This window comes from Felis catus, chromosome B3 (genome assembly GCF_018350175.1).
Source record: "Felis catus isolate Fca126 chromosome B3, F.catus_Fca126_mat1.0, whole genome shotgun sequence".
In the NCBI taxonomy this organism is placed as follows: Eukaryota; Metazoa; Chordata; class Mammalia; order Carnivora; family Felidae; genus Felis; species Felis catus.
The window spans coordinates 2,141,258-2,159,986 of NC_058373.1; positions in this window are offsets into that span (position 1 = coordinate 2,141,258).

An 18,729-nucleotide genomic window follows, 5' to 3' on the forward strand; every position below is an offset into this window, starting at 1 on the left:
TGCTAACACCGTGCCTAAGGAGCGGTGTGCCCTTCCCCCAGCCCCCCACGGCCGTGACGCCTTACGTAACCGGAGCACAACATCGAGATCGGGACGGCGACACGGGTCCTGTTAACTGGGCTCCAGACCCTATTCAGTTTTTCACCAGTCTCATACGCTTGTGTGTGTGTGTGTGTGTGTGTGTGTGTGTGTGTGTCTGCAGGTGGGGATTAAGTGCCGGTGCTTTAAAAATCCCTCCCTTCCTTGCGCCCTGTGGCCACCGCCTCAGTGCCGGTTTTGGTGTCCCTCCGTGTGAGACCCCAGTGCCCCGGGCACCAAGAATAAACCCTGGGGCGTCGTCTGGCTTCACAGCTTTCAGGGGCGCTTCTAGGGCCCCACGTCTAAAGTCTAACCCGGCTTCTGCTTCGGCCCCGTGTTTTCCTCCTGGACCCCCCGTCTCCGTCCCTCAGCCCGCACTCTGGCCTCCTCGCTCCCCGGTGGCGTCCTCACCGGGACTGTGCACCTGCCGCCCCTGCGTGGCCGTGCTGCGGGCGCCCTTCCTGCCTCTGTGCGTCTTGGCGGTTCGCTCCGATGCCCCCTCTTCCGGGGGCGTCTCTCCAGTGCTTCCAGAACTCGGTTTTCTCGCCTCTCACGACAGAGCGTCTCGCATAGATGTGATTCCTCACGTAGGATCGTGTTAGGGACGTAAGCACGCAACAGAGCCCGGACTGCTGACGGTGTTTTAAACTCGCGGGCGGGGGGGCTGGGGGCGCCTGGGGGACTCAGTCAGTTGGGGACCGACTCTCGATTCCGGCCCCCGTCGCAGTCTCACAGTTCATGGGTTCGAGCCCCGCATCCGGCTCTGTGCTGACAGCACGGGGTCTGCTTGGGACTCTCTCTCCCTCCCTCTGTCTGCCCCTCTGCCTCACTTGTGCTCTCTCTACAATAAATAAATAAACTTTAGACTTGTGGGGGCTGTTTTCCTCACGGCGAGAAATGCCAAGTGCACGTGACAGGGTCCTTGGGGACGCGGGGACTTTCTAGGCTCCTCCGCCATCACGGGGTCGTCTTGTCACCTCTCCGTCACAGGGTGGCTGCGGCATCACGTCTGCCTTCCAAGCGGGAAGCAAAGAAAATCGTGTCTCTGTCCGTCCCTCTTCTCACGCGACAGCAAAAGCTTTTCCAGAACACCCTTCCATAGGCTTCTGTTTATGTTTCCCCACCCTGCACTGTGTTCCAGAAGGGAGGGCCGACGAGCAAGCATTTAGTTCTCCAGCCTCTGGGAGAAGGGAGCTGGAATTAGGTGCTCAGCGAGCCCATCCACAGCATCAGCTGCAAACAGTGTCCCCTTACTGACAGCCACCTCCTCAAGACAGGGACGGTCTGTGAACGTTTGTCCTGAATCCCTAGCGTCTAGAGCAGTATCTGGCCCGTCGCTGACCGCTGTGCGAAATCGCACGCACGCTGGAGTGGACACGTGCACAGGACTGGGAGCCCCAGACCTGCTCCCTGTAGGTAGGTCGCCGTGCCTTCGAGTGTGAGGACGGCAGTGTGCAGGGACAGGAGAGGGGTGAACTCAGGGGGCCAAACCTAGGAATGGGGGTACCTGCCAGCCCATCACTTGCTGCTGGTCTGTAACTTTTTAGGAGAGACTGTTTTCTTTGGGATGGGGGGGGAACGTTCCTATGTCATGAAGCGTTGGAGTTCCTTCTACGTCTTAATTCCCCAGATGTCCAGCAGCATGCCCCTCACACAGCCAGCCTTCCGAGGTGGCGTTGGGGGGCTCCGGGCTAGGTCCCCGAGGGACTCTGAGCTTCCCCCCGTCACCTTCCAGGGGCCGGCGAGGCAGGAACAACGCTGCATGGACCAGGTGGGGCTGGACCCTCGGGGCAGATCAGGTCGGCGGCCGCGGCGCCCACAGGGGGCCGCGGTGACCTGTCGAGCGCACCTGCCGGAGGGCGGCTCGGGCCCAGACCCGGGCTTGTGGCGAGCCCTGCCGACCCCACGTTCACGGAAGAAGGGGCGTCTAGCATGGCAGGTGAGCGTGGGGGGAGGAGGGCTGGAGCCCCGCCCTGCCACTTACTCACCGGGACCGTCCCCAAGTTGCCGTCCCTTCTAAACACCCTGCCACGGGTCATCGCGAAGGTGGATGAGACAATGCTTGGGGAACACCCGGAACGTGCTGCGTGCCCAGTAGGTATGACTACGTGGAAACACGTAGAAAACTCTACTCCTTGTCCCGCCCCTCATTATAAACGGAGCCCGAAAGGGGTCAAGTCTGGTCCGGGCTTCGGCCGTAGATTGCCGGCACGTGGGCATGGCTCCAGGCTGCCCCTCACTGCACCGCGCACACACGACTTTGGTGCCCGTTTGCAGCCGGGACTGTCACCTGGAGGTCCCGGGCCGCCCGCGCCTCACGAACGTGGCACGACGCACAGCGCAGAGACCGGGTGACAGCCGTCTGTGCCCCGGTGCTCCCTCCACCCGGCCTCCCCGACCGGCCTGCCCTCCCCTGCCCGCCAGCCTCCCGCCGGCCCGTGGAGTGTCCCCGAGGCCCCTGAGCTGGCATTTTCATGGAAGAGGCTTCCAGGGACAGCCACCCTCCCCCTTCCTGCGCGTTCTCGGGCAAGCCAGAACCCTCCGCTCACAACAGGAAACCAATAGCTCTGTGCTATCAGAAGACATTTCCTTCACGGCACAGAGCGTCTGAGTAATGATTTCGAGCCGGCTTCACCCATTTCCGGTGGAAGGAGGCAAGTGGCCGGTCCCCGCCCCTGCACGGCCCTCTCCGAGTCCCGCCGCCCAGCAGCCTCCGGCTGGAAGACGGGCCTCTCTTCCCTTTGCCGTCCCGGCCCGGCACCCCGAGTAGCAGATTCACTCGGAGGGGCTTTCCCGCGTCTACGCAGAACGCCGTCACCGTGACTGGCTCGTACTCTCATCTGCATGCCGTTCACAGGTGGCTTTGATGGCCAAAAGGCGGGTCGAGAAGGTCACACCTTTTTGGAAGGTCAGGTCCCAACGGGCAGATGCTGGGGGCCGGGGGAAGTCTGTGGGCCTGAGTCCCACGCCGACTTGGGAAAGACGGCCGTGAGGCTGCAGGATAGAGGAGAGCTTTTCTGACCACGTGGCCCACCCCGCCGTCTCAGGGCAGACGTGAGGGCCCCGGGGACAGATGCCACCAGATAATCTGAGACTCCTCAAAGGGAAGAGTCTAGTCCTCCCTAGTAATCACAGCCCATCTCTTAGTAATAAGTGTGGGAGAGTCAAGGGACATTCTTGTCCGATCGCCCCCATCTTACAAACGGGACCGCTGGGGTCTGAAAAGGTGAATAATGAATTCGGGTTTCCTCATTTTCAGGACTCTGTCCCTCAGAAGGATGAGCATTTTGAATCCCTTTCTTCGAGTGCTGTCTTGCAAACTTATGTGGATTTTGGGGCTCATCTACAAGGCTGCAGGCCTCCCAGCATCCGGAGGGAATTTAGACCAACCTCTTTCTTGGGGGCATCGAAGGAGAGCACGGCCCTGGGCTTCTTGGAGCAGTTCCAGCTGGAGGTATTCACCCGTGTGACCTAGGACGTGCTGCTGAGCGGGGATCCCCGTCAGCGAGCTCGCCTGCTAGGAGGCCACCTTGTCAGCAGGTGGGGAAAGTGCCCGTCCTGGCCTTACAGCCGTGCTCAGGCTTCGCCGATGGGGCTCAGGCTGGAGGGACCGAGCATCAAACAGGGGAAACCAGCAAGGACGCGGAGCCAGCGGAGGTCGGTTGAGTTAAAGAAGGCACACTGAGGGGCCCCTGGGTGGCTCCGTCGGTGAAGCGTCCGACTTCGGCTCGGGTCACGATCTCGCGGTTCCTGGGTTCGAGCCCCGCGTCGGGCTCTGTGCTGACAGCACAGATTCTGGGTCTCCCTCTCTCTCTGCCCCTCCCCTACTCACGCTCTCTCTCTCTCTCTCTCCTTCAAAAATAAATAAACATTAAAAAAAATTAAAAAAGTGAAAAAGAAGGCACGTGGAACCGTGCAGACGTCAGGACGAGAAGCCCGTGACAAGTTCCCCGCAGCAAAAACAGGCTGTCCCGGGTCTTGTGGGCGCGGTGAGGCCCCTGGGCACAGGGGAGGGTGGGGGAGGGTGGGGGGATCCGAGGGTCAGCAGGTGTTTGGCGCATTTACTTGGACTGGGCAGTCAGCTGTGCCATCTACCGTGACACCCAGTCCTCTAGGACAGAGATGACGAGGCCAGGCATTGTCACCTTTATTTTCAGCGCAGATCTGGGGCCCAGACCTCCCGGTGGGCCCCCTGGCCCACGCCTGAGCCAGAGGACACTCCCGCTCCTCCTGTCTGAGCCAGGACGAAACAAAGGCTGAGCAGCGTCCCTGGCCCCTTCCCCACGGCCCACACCCTCTCTTGGCCCTTGACATCTGACGGTAAGAAGAGGCAAGGCAGGACACGCGGGACAATCTCGTGAATGGGAAGAGAGCGTTTCATTTCTTCCTGAGGTGGGGGCAGCCGGCCTTAGCCACACACCCATCATTGCCGGGGCGGGGACGTTCCAGGTGGGAGGGTGGCCCCCACCCAGCCGTCCCATTCCAGATGCACCAGACTCCGTTTCTCCAGCGTGGAAAGCCCCGGAGAAAGGCCGTGTCAGGACAGAGAGTTAACAATATCGAGCCACTTTGATAAATCATAAAAGTAATACACGCTCCTGGCTAAGTTTGCAAAATTAAAAATACAGAATGGCTTACGACAAAAAGTCAAATTCTTTTGTCTCCCCATGCCCTCCATCCTGGGGACCCACTCACCAATCTCCTGTCTTTTTTTAAAAGTTTTTTAATGTTTATCTACTTTTGAGAGAGAGGCAGAGCATGAGCAGGGGAGGGGCAGAGAGAGGGAGACACAGAATCCGAAGCAGGCTCCAGGCTCTGAGCTGTCAGCACAGAGCCCGACGCAGGGCTCGAACCCACGAACCGTGAGATCCTCACCTGAGCTGAAGTTGGTCGCTCAACCTGAGCCCCCCGGGCGCCCCTATTGTCTGTCTTTCTGACTTTACTGGCCGTGAGGGGTCTGTTATTGTGGTTTTGGTTCTCGTGTCCCCAGTGACTAATGACGCGGAACATCTTTTCAATGGCTTATTTGCGATTTGCATATCTCCTTTGGAGGAATGTCTATTCAGATCATTTGCTTAGTTTTTATCATGTCATTTTATTATGGAGTTCAAGAGGTGTGTATATATGGTGGGTGCCAGCCCCTGACGCACGTGTCCCTCGCCGAGCAGACTGGAGACCACTTGGGGACTTCGCGGCTCGCGTTGTGGGCAGACGCCTTGTTTGTTTTTCTGGCTCCCACAGGCTTCCTCCACGTTCACTTTAAGCCCGGACTCAACCAGAGCCCCCTGCACTCGTCTTTCCCGGCCACACGGAAAAAGCCACCTGGAGCGGGACAGAACGGAGCCGGCGTGAAAAGAGAGGCCAAGGTGAGTCGTGGCAAACTGGTCAGGACTGACCTGTGTTACGCTCTGGTTTCCAGCCAGACCTCAGGTGGAGCCGCATCGGGACTTTTCAGACGCGCAACTCACGAAACAAAGCAAAGCAAAACAAAACAAAACTCCTCGTATGTTTCTTGAGTTGAGCTTTATCTCTGACAATCAAAAGTCCTCGGCAGCGTGCAAGACGTGAGCCGTGTCTGTTCTACGAAGCGCCACTTTTGTTTCAAAAATCAAGGCTCCCTATTAGAAGGCAACGTATTCTTAGGCTTTCTCTCCTTTGAGCCGTTGGTATAGCGTGTTGATAGGTTTCCAAATATCGAACCACGTTTTTATTCCAATGATGGGGCCCACTTGGTCACGAAGAAAACATTTTTGCTGCCTTGTAGAAAAGATTTTGGGCCAGCGTTTGTAAGTGCAGGCTCAACGGGGAGGGGTCCGAAACCGCTGGGTTGTGAGACATGTCCAGGCAGCTGACGAAGTTTGCTTGGCCTGTCGGTGTTTCAGAACTGGGAGGTCAAACATACAATTCAGCTCTCCTTTTTTTTTTTTTTTTAAATTTTTTTTTTTAACGTTTTATTTATTTTTGAGACAGAGAGAGACAGAGCATGAACGGGGCAGGGGCAGAGAGAGAGGGAGACACAGAATCAGAAACAGGCTCCAGGCTCTGAGCCGTCAGCCCAGAGCCCGACGTGGGGCTTAAACTCACGGACGCGAGATCGTGACCTGAGCTGAAGTCGGACGCTTTAACCGACTGAGCCACCCAGGCGCCCCTCCTTTTTTTTTTTTTTTTGAAAAAAAGTTTATTCATTTATTTTCAAGGAAGGGGAGGGACCGAGAGAGAGGGAGAAAGGGAGGGAGACAAGGAGAGAGAGAGGGAGAGAGAAGAGGGAGGGAGAGAGAGGAGAGAGAGAAGAAGAAAGAGAATACCAAGCAGGCCCTGCACTGTCAGCGTAGAGTCCGATGTGGGGGCTCAAACCCACGAACCGTGAGATCAAGACCCGAGCCAAGGTCAAGATCGGACGCTGAACCTACTGAGGCCCCAGGCGCCCTCCCTTGAGCTTTTCTTGAAAAGTCTGTCATTTCAGTGGGGCTGAGTGTCCGCGTGGCAGATGGTCTGGGGTGGATGGCGGTCACCTCTGCACCGGCCGCGCCCGAGGCCCCCCTTGGGACCGGCACCCACAAATGTTCACTCCCGTCGTCTTGGTTGGTCAGTGTCACACATTTTAGTCACTGTCCGGCCTGTGAGGTCATTCGAGGCTGTGATGCCTCCAATTGTCCCTTCTGGTGCCTTGTGTTCAGGTGACCGCGGCTCCGGCACAGAATGGCGCTCTCTCTGGAAGGCTGGAGGAGTTACCTGTGAAAGTCCCGGGCCTTGGTGCTTGTTTGCGGTGGCTCTTCCATTTTTTCCCCAAACTTGCTTCCCTTACCGGCTCATCTGAGCCTGTTGGCCTCCCGTCCCAGCTGCAGTCTGAGAAAGAATGGCTCCAGCGTCCCCCGGCCTTCCTGTGGCCTGAGGACACTGCGTGGGGAGAGGACACATCAGAGAGCGCGTGGGCGCCTTGCCTTTGATCTGAAATAGTTTCCCGGACCGCTGCAGGGCTCACTTCCCAAGCAGGGGTGTGCATCTGTTTTCTGGGCGGTAGAGACCCATCTCTGACCTCCAGCCCCTCCCCCAATTCAGTGCAGGGCCCTGGACGCTGATCTGACGGCCCTCCGACGTCCTCTCCTTTCCACTGGATGCCCAGCCAGCGAGGGCTTTTTCTATGCACTTGCCCCGGCTGTGCCGTGACCCACTGGGGTCAACGTCACTCCAGAGTCTCAGGCTTCTTCCCACCTCACTCGGCTTCCTCTCTCTCTCTCACCGGCCTGGAGGGCGGAGGAGCGGAGCCGGGATTCCCGTCACCCCGCTCTGGCGTCTTCCATCATTGTAATTTGTCGTCATTTTTGGAAGTTTGTGGAGGCAGGCGGGAAAGCAATAAATGATCATAAATGCTTTTCAGGGTGGGGACGCTGCCCCCGTTGGTCAGGAACCAGGGAAGGAAGGTGAGCGTGTTGCATGATCTGCGACATGACTTCTGGTTACCCTACAACTAACTCTATATTTAGATAAATACTCAGCCCTCTAGACAAAGGACTTTGTGAAAAATGATTCCGTTGTGTAGATTTACTCCTTGTTGAGAAAGGACGTGTGAGTGTCTGAGGGTGGAACAGAGACGACGGGACCTCGGGTGTTCACAAGACTGAGTCAGAGCTCAGAACCTCAGGTGTTTACCAGATTGAATCAGAGCTCGGAACCTCGGATGTTCACCGGATCGAATCAGAGCCCAGAACTCCGGGTGTTCACGAGATCGCATCAGAGCTCAGAACCTCAGGGGTTTACCAGACCAAATCAGAGCTCAGAACCTCAGGTGTTCACCGGATCGAATCAGAGCCCAGAACCTCGGGTGTTCACGAGATCGAATCAGAGCTCAGAACCTTGGGTGTTCAGCAGATCGAATCAGACCTCAGAACCTCGGGTGTTCACGAGATTGAATCAGAGCCCGGAACCTCGGGTGTTCACGAGACCAAATCAGAGCTCAGAACCTCAGGTGTTCACCGGATCGAATCAGAGCCCAGAACCTCAGGTGTTCATGAGACCAAATCAGAGCTCAGAACCTCAGGTATTTACCAGACTGAATCAGAGCCCAGAACCTCGGGTGTTCACGAGATCGAGTCAGAGCTCAGAACCTCAGGTGTTTATCAGATCGAATCGGAGCTTGGAACCTTGGGTGTTCACAAGACCAAATCAGAGCTCATAACCTCAGGTGTTTACCAGACCGAATCAGACCTCAGAACCTTGGGTGTTCACAAGACCGAATCAGAGCTCGGAACCTCAGATATTCACTGGATCGAATCAGAGCTCGGAACCTCGGGTGTTTACCAGATCGAATCAGAGCCCGGAACCTCGGGTGTTTACCAGATCGAATCAGAGCTCGGAACCTTGGGTGTTCACGAGACCAAATCAGAGCTCAGAACCTCGGGTGTTCACAAGACCGAGTCAGAGCTCATAACCTCAGGTGTTTACCAGATTGAATCAGAGCTCAGAACCTCGGATGTTCACCGGATCGAATCAGAGTCTAGAACCTCAGGTGTTCACGAGACCGAATCAGACCTCAGAACCTCGGGTGTTCACGAGATCGAATCAGAGCCCGGAACCTCGGGTGTTCACTAGACCAAATCAGAGCTCAGAACCTCAGGTGTTCACCGGGTCGAATCAGAGCCCAGAACCTCGGGTGTTCACGAGACCAAATTGGAGCTCAGAACCTCAGGTGTTTACCAGACCGAATCAGAGCCCAGAACCTCGGGTGTTCACCGGACTGAATCAGATCTGGTGCTTCTGTGTCCAGAAAGTGAGGTTTAAGGCCAGCTTCTCAGGATGGGCACGAACACGTGCTATCATTGAGGGGGCTGTTGTGGGAACCTATTCCTTCCGTCTGCTCAGTCCTTTTGTCTGCCATCCGGCAAAAGAACCTGACCTCTTGGCCAGAAGGATGGACACATGATCTCAGCCAGAATCAGAAAGTCCTCTAGTGGGACTTTTCAGATGGGGTCTGGGACAGACAGGCTGCTTCTCCCAGTGTCAGAGTGCCGTGGCCGTGACAAATGAGTGTGCAGGGAGTAAAACCAACACAAGGGGCCCAAGAGGGAGAGACTTGAGGCTCCGGTCATCTCCGAAGCCACCTTGCCACCATCCGGCTGTGGACTTGATCATACCAACCTGACCGAGCTCCCTCGGATTGGGTTTGGAGAACGTACAGGCTCCTGACTAATGGACGCCCCCGCGGGGGCAGGAGCTAGGGGCTGCGGGGAATCACGACTCTCACATTGGCTCCATACCTCCAATTCCTGAAGAATGACAGCCATTGATTTGTCACGGAAGATGTCAGAGCAGATTCTCTGTTAGAATCTCGGTGTGATTCCTAGCGCTTTAGTGAGCATGGTTTTTATTTTGGATATTTGCACCAAACAAGGGTTATAAAGGGTGAAGCTTGAGAGAACAAGGGATCAGAAGAAGGAAGGATTCTTTCTGAGTCCCATGGATGTGATGTGGCAGTGAGGTCAGGGGCTGTGACCAGGGAGAGCCGTGGGGGATCCAGAGATTCTCTTCTGAGTATCAGAGATGATGCCCTGAGTTTCTGCCGAAGGATTTCGGACCCTTCCCAGGGTGACCACCTACCTGCCCTGGTTTTTCAGGAAAAGAAGGGGTTCCCGAGAGGTGGGATTTTCGGCGCCCAAACCAGAAAGCTCAGGCGAGCTTGGACAAGCTGTCTCTGGTTTGTTGCTTTTGTGAAAAATTCTCAGGGCTCAAGATTCAGTTAGGCTCTGTGTTTGGAGGTTTGTCACAGTGGGTGTGCTGAGTTCTTGTTTTTGTTTTTGTTGGTCTCACCCAGCAGTAGCTAAAAAGAGAATTTGAAATGCATGATAAGATTCCAGAACCCAAGATCAAACGTTCGCCATGTAAGTGGGTGAACAGAAGGATCATCAGGCAGGTTGGAGATGCAGAGCCTTTGAGATGTGATCTCGTTCAGGAAGACAGCGGCACAGGTGACGGGAGAGCAGGGGACCCCTGAACTTCGGGATGCCGAGGAGGAGGGCAGCGCAGGCCCAGGAGCAGAGAGGCTGATGGTCGGTTGGGCAGCTGGCTGGGGGCTCTGAGGAGGAAGCCCCCATGTGAGGACCCGCAGGTTGTGTAGATGCTGCCTTCTTTCCAGCCGTGAACGTGGAATAGCTTAGAGAGGTCTATCGGGTGCCATCTTGAATCTGTCCAGAAGTGGGTGCCCATGCCATGGTAGAGCTTTAACAAGGAAGAGTTTGGGTTCCCCAGTCTCTGGACCTTGATTCCTTGTTTTCCTCTGACTCACAGGGGAGCCTTGGGTTTCTGGAAATTGTTACACTCATGTTTCTCCCCCTTCAACTCAGTTTTAGACTTCATAAAAGTATAGGGCAGATAGAGAAGGGGGAAAAAAGTCCAGACAGGATGCACATGATTTAATTAACAATTTTCCAGGTTATTAAATGCACGTATCTTTTGAAAACCGGGATTGCACGGTTTTATTTGGCAACCTGATTTCTCTCATGTGTATGCTTTCTGAGCATAAAATGTGCACATAGATGCGCACGATGTTAGAAGCACGCGATACACGTAGCCGCATTGCGCCCTCCGTTTCATCGTGTGCAATTCATACACGTCGTTATTATAGCTTCTGGAAATATACGTTCAGTGTCGTACAACATTGCTACGTGTGGATGCAAACAAAAACTATCTGTTTCAGCAGTGGGCATTCAACCCTCTCTAATTCATGACGTTAAATGTCCCATGGCAGCGAGTATGGAGCAAGGTTCCGTGTATCCTTGAGTGAGTCTTTGCTTCGTGTCCTATTATTTCCTTAGGCTAGATTTCTAGAGGTAGTTCAAGGAGGACACACAGATTTTGGGCTCTTATTACACATGGACAGATTGTTTTCCAGAAAGATTCACCCATTTTATACTCTTGCCCTGAGTGAATGATAATTTCCCTTGTACCTTTACCGATGGAACCCTCCAACTCTGGCCAGAAGGGAGCGGAGAGAATGGGTGATGGGCGTTGAGGAGGGCACTTGTTGGGATAAGCACTGGGTGTTGTATGTAAGCCGATCTGACAATAACTTATATTTAAAAAGAAAGAAAATATTTGCCAATTTGATGGATTAACAAAAGATATTTTAACTGGCATTTGTTGGATTAGTAGTGGGGGTTGATTTTTTAAATGTATTTATCCTTATTCTTTTGTGAAAACTCTCATTTTTGTCCATTGGGTTTTTTTCTAAATAGACTTGATTTTTTCTTAATTCTTGACGAATTAGGAATATTAATCCTTTGCCATTTTATTGCAAGTTTGCAATTGGCTGTTTTCTAACTCAATTCAGAACGTTTTGGTTCTACACTCAAACTGTTTAAAAACATTTTTTAAATGTTTACTTTTACTTTTGAGAGAGAGGGAGAGAGAGAGAGAGAGACAGAGCACGAGCAGGGCAGGGGCGGAGAGAGAGGGAGACAGAATCCGAAGCGGGCGCCAGGCTCCGAGCTGTCCTCACAGAGCGCGACACGGGGCTCGAACCCACGAACCGTGAGATCGTGACCTGAGCTGAAGTCGGACGCTTCACTGACGGAGCCACCCAGGTGCCCCTACCCTCAAACTGTTTTAAAGTCAAAATTGATCTTTTGCTGTGATTTTGTTTCATTGCGTTTATCCTCAGAGAGCTTTTATAGGGATTAAACTTTACTTATATGGTATTTTGATTATCTCATGATTTCATTTTTTTTAACATTTTTGATTCTGAAAAATTTTTTTTTTGTAATTTTGACAACAAAATTAGAAACAGAGCAAGTCCAGAGACTAATTTAATGCATACTCGTATAGCCTGCTACTGGAATTGAACAGATTTTGTCATCTGGGCACATTCTCTTTCGATTTTTACCATGTCAGAAGTCAAAGGTCCCTGAAACCCCCTTTCTGTTCTGCCTTAGTCTCCTCAGAGCGAACCCACCATGAAATCCGTGGACATCCCCCCCCCCCCCCGCCCCCGGGCCGTGTTTCTACGCTTTTATTTTATTTTACACCCTGAAAACAGTATAGAGTATTATTTCATGTATTAAAAAGAAGAGATGAATAAGGGGCGCCTCGGGGGCTCAGTCGGTTAAACATCTGACTTCGGCTCAGGCTGTGATCTCATGGTTCGTGGGTTCGAGCCCCCTGTCGGGCTCTGTGCTGACAGCTCAGAGCCTGGAGCCCGCTTCGGATTCTGGGTCTCCCTCTCTCTCTGCCCTTCCTCCACTCATGCTCTCTCTCTCTGTCTCTCTCAAAAATAAATAAAAACATTTAAACAAATTAAAAAAGAAAAGATGAAGAAATCCTATTCTATGGATATATTCTGCAACTTTTCTTTTTGTAACCCAAGATCCTGCTTTTGGGATTTATCCACTGGGATACTTAGCTGTAGCTTATGGGATTCGGTGTGCGGGGCGGGCGCGTGAGTCTACCCCGTCCCCTACTCTGTGCCCAGGGGAGCACCCGGGCACCTCCAGCCGCTGGCCTCCAGCCCGGCCTACACACGGCGGGGCCTCTGAGGGCTTGTCTTCGAAGGTGGGGTCTCTGAGAAGGAGACCAGCGGGCAGGAGGGGGCTGGGGGGTAAGACACTGGTGGAAGAGAAGGGAAGGAAGCAGGTGGACAGGGGAAAACCGGGCATTGGTTCAGCCTCAGGAAGCCCCTGCCAGCCCCCCGGAGGCGTCCAAAGCGAGGAGGACCTCTCGACTTGCTGGGAGTTGGCGTGGGCATCAGAGCCTCCCCCGCCCCCGCATCTAACACCACTCCGTGTGCGCCACCCTGGCCAGCACCGCGGCCTGGGGCACAGTGGCTGGCTTCAGCCCAGCCTCGTTCAGAAGAGGGCTGAGCACGGACGGCACACCCGGCAGCTGGGGGCTCGGTCCTTCCGCCCGGAAGGGGGACGTGGGCAGCGCATCTCGGCGTCTGCTGCCCTTGTCTCGTCCCTTCTCCGCCTTGGGAATCAGGCGTTCTCTGCAACGGTCCTGAGGGCGGGGCTCTCCAAGAGCCACGGAGCCACAGACGGTCCCGCAGCCCCTGGCGAGCAAGCGTGGAGGGCTTCGAAGTCCGCAGCAGGTGCTGTCCATTGCCGCTAGGCGTGCTTTTCCCTCACATGTTCCACCCGGTTTGGTCCTGTCTGTATTCTGTGTCGCAAGGAAAAAAACTGTCTGTAGTTATTGGCTTGTAGATGAACCGACTCGTGTTCGCTCACGCATATTTGTTGAGTGCCTCAGTGTCCCCGGGCGTGGGTCCGGCGGTTGTAGACACAGTATTCAGACAGCAAAGTAACACACACACGCACACGCACACGTGCATGATGTCATGACGGGTGGGAACCCATTAAGTGGGGGAAAAAATCAGGTCAGGTTAAAGGGGTAGAGAGTGGGGAAAGAAGGCCTACGTCAGTTCAAACAGGGACCTGGGAGAGCTTTTCTGATAAAGTGACATTTAAGCAGAAACTGGAAGGAAATGAAGGGGTGGTACGTGTAAGTGTTTGGGATAAGGGTGTTCGAGGCAGGGGTACAGCATATGCAAAGGTCCTGAGGCAGAAGAAAGCCCGGCAAGTTCAAGAATCCTCTGGAAGGTCGGTGTGGCTGGACTGGGGTGAGGGAGGGAGGCACAGCAGACGCTTACAGAGGGAGCCAGGTCTGACCAGGCGAGGCCCGGTGGACCGTCCGGAGAAGTTTTGTCTTTGACCCTGACTAGGATGAGAGCCACTGTATGGTCTGAAGGGGCCAGTGGGATAACCTGGCTGAGGGTGAAAAGGAGCACTCTAGAAGCTGGGTGAGGGGTGGAGATTTGGGGGACAAGAACGGAAGCAGCAGGATTCCTATAGGAGTCCAGGAAGACAGGGCTCGCTCTGGGAGAATGGACAGGTCATATCCAGCCCCTGGACTGGACAAGGTCCACTAGCGAGTGACTATCGACGGGGAAGATGTCCCAGGACGGAGTCCCATGGCCCCCCAGCCGGTGGAGGTCAGAGAGAGGGTGAGGCCAGCTGGGAGCCGGGAGGGGGAGGACGGCTGGCCAGCTGCCTGCGGAAGGCGCGTGGAGACCGCGTTCCAGCAACCAGCCGTGATCGGCGGGGTGGGTGCCGCTGAGAGCTCACCTGTCCCGGCTGCTACCGCTCACGTGCGTGGCGTTTCCCAGGCGGAAGTGGGGGTTGGGCCATCCCCACTGGCATTCGGGAGGCAGGGAAATCAACACCTAACCTCAGACCTTGGTCTCGGCAGACGCCGTTACGGGCGATTGCGATGAACGGAATCACTTGTCTGGAGGAAAGGAGGCCTCCTGTCTGCAGACCCCGATGGAGAGGACTCTTCTCTAGAGGTGGGGGGCTCCAGGGCCGCTCCCTCAGCCAGTGATGGCCGCGGTCGCATCCGGAGCGCTGCTCCGTCCTCTCGCTCGCCGAAGGCTGCTTTCCGCGGCCGGGAACGATTCTGCTCAGTTACTCTGTTGTGTCCCTCTTGCCCTCCCTCCTGGCTGGAGGCCCAGCTTCCTGCCCTCGGTGGATTCTCATTTTATGTGAAACGTAAGATGTCCTTTCCCTGAACATAATTTTGGACTTTATTAAAACCCCGTCTAATCCAGCTTTCGGCACAGGGCGCACCGGGCTGTTATTGATTGGCAATACTGTTATCTGCTTAAGCGAAGAGGGAAGAAGTCAGAGCTGTCGAGTGAGGTCCAAAGCCAAGGCAGCCCCCACCCCGAGTTCTCTCTGGTCTCTGCCTTTTCGAGTCACGGTGGAAACTCTGTGCTGGGGATGAAGGCGAGCGACAGGCAGGGCTGCCTTGGAAGGAAAGAATGGCCACCCTTCTCTTTGCAGCACTTGGGTGTGAGAACCTCTGTTCTCGTCGGACGCGGAGCTGGCCCCCGCGGGGCCTGGAGGAGTTTGTTTCTTGCTGTCTGGCTGACATCGGTAGCCTGTGGGGCCAGGAGTCACGGGTCCCCAGATCGTCCTCCAGGCCTTCTTTGCAGAGCAAGGCGCCCTAGGGTTCCGTTCATTCTGGTGGGTCAGACTCCACGGAACCCCGGGTACAAGATGGCAACCTAGCGGCACCAGGGCCCGGGAAAGTCACGCCATCGGACTCTGGGAAAGTGACGGGAAGCCTCTGTCTACACACGCGCTCCTTCCCATTTTGGTGACGCTCCGCAAAGTGCTATCCTCCCCTCCCCTCGGGGCTGCTCCAATCCCAGGTAGACGGGGCAACGTCCGTTTCCACTTGAGACAGAAACGGTCTGCATTCGTGCTGCCTTCTCAGAGAGGGGCGTTTGTCACGAGAAGTGGTCGTTTCTTGTCGGGGAAGCGCCTTGCTGAGGCGACGTGGGGAAAGGCAATGCCATCCGACCACAGGCTGGCTGGCGGGTGAGCTGAGGGGACCCCAGAATTCCTCCACGTGACCCTGTGGGAGAGACGTGAGGTGACCCCAGAAAGGGAGGAAGTCAGGAGGGCTAAGGGGCACCTTCCGGTCCCTGTGTTGATCTTGTCCTCTGCCTGCAGAGCCCCTGGCGCAGAATAGGTGCTCAGCAGACTGTTGTAGGAGCGTTAACTGATCCGTCTAAAGTTAAGAGGTTTGAGTAGCAGCATTAGTTGCCCTGACCTGAGTTTTGTCCTGCTTGCGCGTTACACGGGGAGTCGCCTCTGCCCCTTCCTGGGCGCTGAGCACTTCTTTTTTGGGTTATGGTCTCACTTTATGAGTACAAGGACATGCGAATAGATGTGCTGGGTCCCCAAGTGACTACCATTGAACCTCTGCTCTCTAAGGAGGAGATCAAGCTCCTCCTGGAAGCGGGGCGCCGGGGGGGGGGGGGGTGTCTCGGGGACAAAAGCCCCGCCTCCTTGTCTGAGCTGCGCCCCATCTCGCCGCTCGGCCCTGGGCGAGTTACTTCCTCTCTGTGGTTCTGTGACCCTGCGGGGCTCCCATAAGAGATCCACGTTGGGTCTTTGCCCAGTGCTCATGGCTCACAGGTCCCCGGACCTCCGGAGTCTCCTGAGCGCCAAGAGCAACAGTGGCGTCTTCCCTTCCGATGTCTGCGTTTCCAGGACGAGGGGATCCGTGGGCCCCTCAAAGAGTGCATTCGCTGCGGCCATGGGTACGGAACAGAAGGAGCCAGAGTTGGCCGCGATGAAGAAGTTGGCTCGGCTGCTCAGAGGGACGCCCCAGACATTGCAAGGAGCGCAGTGTGGGACGCCGATTGGCACGGTGGTCCCATCCGTCTCCAGCCAGCTTCTTCCCCGGGGAAGGCAGCTCCGATGGGCACCGGTTTGGGGTCAGAAGGCCCCAGACAGAGAGCCGGTTAAGCGGCCGAGGAAGTCAGTGGAGCCCCGTCCTTCTGCTGAGCGGAGAGCACCCGGGGCCCAGCCCCTCGCGGAGGGAGATGTGTTTCCGCACTGGCTTCGGGGCGTGCCCTGCCGGCCCCAGCTCTGGCCACTGTCGGTGACCGCTGGCCTGAGAAAGCACCTTGGGCAGGCTCCCGCCCTTTGTGGCCTCGTCCCCCAGGCCCTCTCTTCACCTCCCCTGTAAAACACCTGCACACAATCCTTGTGGCAGGACCTCCTTCCGGGGGAGCCCAAACTAAGCCGGATGTTCCATGATGGCGTAACCCCGCAAAGCTGGACGGCTGGGGGACGTCCCGATGACAGCCGGGCAGCCTGATGACGCAGCAAACCCTTCTCACACTCCGCATCCGCAGCAAAAAAGATTCGGAGTACCCCGCGCGGGTGTGCATGGGTCGGAGTAGCTGCCCATTTGCGGGTGACCTAGGGCATCCTTTCTTGCATCTGCGGGACCCCTAAGGCATCCTCTAGAAGAAGCCAGACGGAGTCGGGATGTTTTTATCCACGACGGCTTGCGTACTGGCCGCGGGGGCTGGAGAACAAGGCCCACCCAGCCTGGCCCTTTCTGTTCCTCCGGCGCGAGATCCCAAGAGTCTCTGGAGACCTCTTCGTGCTCGTCTCTGTCCTTGGGGGCCCGGAGGGGCAGTGGGCAGAAGGACCGAGCGGGCTGCACCACAGATGGAAAGCCCCCCGCGGGGGGCCCTATTGCCTTCCCGTCCAGCCTCTCTGGTTCTCTAACCACCGTGTTCCCTGCACCAGCCTCCGGCCACCTAAGGTTACAGGACCGACCGCTCAAGTCCCCGGCCGTGGCTGGATGCGCCTCGGGGCCGGACGCAGTCCTGTGGCCATCCCGCCATCCAGTGCGTCCCCCGTGGGCTCCATCTGGCAGCCACTGGCCTTCCCCTTCTCAGGCGAGGCCCACCGGCCCCCCACTTACCGAGGAAATCGAAACCGTGCACCGAGAGCCCGGAACCCCTCTCCATCCGAGCCAGTGCCCGTCCCACCCACCTGCCTCCAAAGGAGCCCCTTCCCCAGGGCCCGCCCTGCAGGGTCCCCCCCTTCCACCCCTTCCTTTCCCTGTTTTTTTTTTCTCTCTGGCGAAATGCAACCCCCCCTCAACAGTTCTCCCCGGGGGGTTGTCGCTGCTCTGTCCGAAGAGTGGCACGGCTTCTCCCCTCACACCTCCTGAAGCACTGATGTCCCTCGTGTGCGGAGAGATTTGGGGACATCGGATGCGAACTGGAAACACTCAGGAGAGCCAATAACTGCCCCACCCCCACCCGGGCCCCTTTTAGATTCTGGTTTTAGATTTTTTTTCTAGGTTCTGGATCGCTGCCTCCTAGCTGGGACCCAGTCTGTGCAAGAGACCTTTCTCCCATCTCCCCTCTTCTCCAAGGCCGGGGGGACCCTGCGCCCATTTCTGCCATCGGCGAGGGGACAAGTCCAAATCCCTGCTGGTTTCCTACCCAGGCCACCTCTCCCTGCAGAGGGAGTCCCATCGGTGTTTTCTCACACACGCGCGCGCACACACACACATACACACACACACACACACACACACACACACACACACACACGGTCATCGGCTCCTTAACAAACATACAGAAATGGCTCAAGCTGCAGCCAGCTTTTGGAGCAAACTTCTCCTTCCCTGCTACCAGTGGTGGGTAGTTTTGTCAACGACACTCTTGCTGTCCCTGGTCACACGCGCCACGAGAGACCCTGTGCCTCACATTCTGCCTTTTTTCTTTCCCTTTACTTTCCCTCTTCCTTTCTCTCTCTCTCTCTCTCTCTCTCTCTCTTCCTTCCTTCTCTCTCTTTCTCTTACTTAGAAGGTTAAGTGGGGCTCATCACTGGGTATCACGGGGGACGCTTAAGAGAACCGTGGGGCCTGCGGTTTCCATTTCACAGTACATGGCTTTTACATTCATTTCTTTAACGTTTTCCGAGCGTCTACTCGATGCCGAGGACACTGACAGGTGCTGGGGATACAGATGCTGCCACCATCCTTCAGAGCCCACGGAATGGGAAAGGAGAGACCCACACAGTGGTTTTGGGTCTGAACGAGTGTATTGCAAAGTCAATCTGGAGGCAAAAGACCCAGGTTTGAGACCTCGGTCTCCTTGTCGCTAATTCAGAAACCCCAGGGGGGTCCTGAAAGGCTGGGGCAGGTTCCCGGGAGAGGCCAACGTCTACACCTGACAGTGGGCAGGGTGGGACTTGGGGCCAGGAGTGCCAATGTCCGGCTTAATGTCCCTTTTTTTGGGCCCTCCTACGGCCTCTCGCCAGGGAGAAGGCCCAGAGGATCCCCAAA